Source organism: Nannochloropsis gaditana (genome assembly GCF_000240725.1).
Source record: "Nannochloropsis gaditana CCMP526 unplaced genomic scaffold scaffold776, whole genome shotgun sequence".
NCBI lineage: Eukaryota > Eustigmatophyceae > Eustigmatales > Monodopsidaceae > Microchloropsis > Microchloropsis gaditana.
Genome location: NW_005803177.1, coordinates 8,289 through 10,077, shown reverse-complemented (window position 1 = coordinate 10,077; position 1,789 = coordinate 8,289).

Below are 1,789 nucleotides of genomic sequence, written 5' to 3'. Positions count from 1 at the left end.
GGGAGGGAGGGAGGGAGGGAAAGAGGGGAGCGGGTTAGACTGTCAGGAAGCCATGCAGGGCTGGTGATTTCTTGCGTTCTCGTCTCCACGTCCTCCTCTTCTCATCTCCCTCAGGAGTCCTCCCAACCCCCTCCCTCCCCCTCCGCATTTCCCCTTTTTGACTATAGAGCCAAGCCTCTCCATTTTCCCTCCTTCCCTTCCTCTTACACTCGTGGCGCGTTGTGCTAATCCGGGTTGGAGGCCTCCCCCTGCCAAAATGCGGAGAAAAGTCCCAAGTCAGGAGCAGGGTAGCGGGTAGAAAGAAAGTGAGCTACGAAAAGGAGGAAAGCGGAAGCAAAGACGACACCAAGAGCAAAGGGAGGGAGGAGAAGAAGAACGGAGAGGCTTCCGATGCCACACAGAGAGAGCCATCAACTCCCCTCCTTCCCTCCCTCCCCGTCCCCCTCACCTCCCATGGGCGCTGCTCGCACTGCTGGAGGGTAGGGCGGGTGTGCGTAGGGAGTGCCTAGGGGGGAGAGCGGGGCAGAGGTTGATACATTCCCCCTTTTCGGTCTCACTAGCCTCGCTCTATTCCTCCATTTCTCCCCTCTTACGCACCTCCTCTAGTGCCTACGACTCCATACATAGGGTAGGCCTGCTGATTTCCCATTTGTCTCCACGATGCCCTCCTTTTCCCGGTCTGGAGTTGCTGCACCTGGAGACGTCAAGTGTTACATCAAGAGGGAGGGAGTGTCCTGAGTTGTCGATCCAGGGCAGAACCACGCCGTAACACAAGAAGTATGATGGACTCCGACGTAATCCGTCACAATCCACCTTTTTAATCCGATATGACGCATGCATCACGACATGTTCCCAGACTCCCTTGATCTTCCTCCGACGACTTGCCTCTTCCTGTGTAGCCCAAGGTCCCTCCCCGCCCTTTCCACCTCCTGCCCCAGGAGTATTTGCCATGCCTGATTCCGGTATAATATAGATTGTATTGACATCCATCAAGTAAGAAGGCAAAATTTGGGTATGACTACGGACACGAGGCTCGTGCTACAGACATGGAGTACGTTGTGTAACCTCAAACGCGTACATCCGGGTAGGGCCGGAGAGTGAACAAGGCCAGACCCTTTTGTTGGTGCATACATGTTTTGAAACTCGTACTTCCAGTGCAGAGTGGCCTGACGTTCACGTCTATGAGGAATGGTCAATTCTTCCTTTTCCTGCTGACAGGAACTATGGACACGCTTGTTTCCAAGGGTGTTGAGGTGCAAAGCGCTTCGACCTGTAGAGCCTAGCAACTAATGTTCTAGGTAAAGAAAAAATGTACAGCACTGTCAAGGAAAGCAATGCTCGTACCGTCTAGGGAATTTATTCTGAAAGCCAACATTTCTTTCATGCAAGATTTTTGAACGACAAGCCACCAAGCACACGCCGCCACAACATACGTTTGTCGCCGTCAAGGAGGACGGTGCTTAGCTCGCAACCAAGTGGGCATGTGAATTTGCACGAGATATTACAATATACCCAGAAATCTCTACATTTCCTGGCTCAATCTTTCATCAAAATTCTCCATCAAGCCGTTTTCCGCTTCCATCGTATCCATGTAAATCCGTTCATCACCATGTTTCTCCTTCTCAACCTTTTCCTCCTCAGAGTGAGCGAAGGGTGCTCTATTCTCGATAAAACGAGTGATCATGTCCAGTGCAGCCAGCGGCTGGTCCATCGGGACCAAGTGTCCTGAACGGACAGGGGCGATAGGGCGGGAGGAAGAAAGGGAGGGATAGAGGGAGGGAATGAGGCC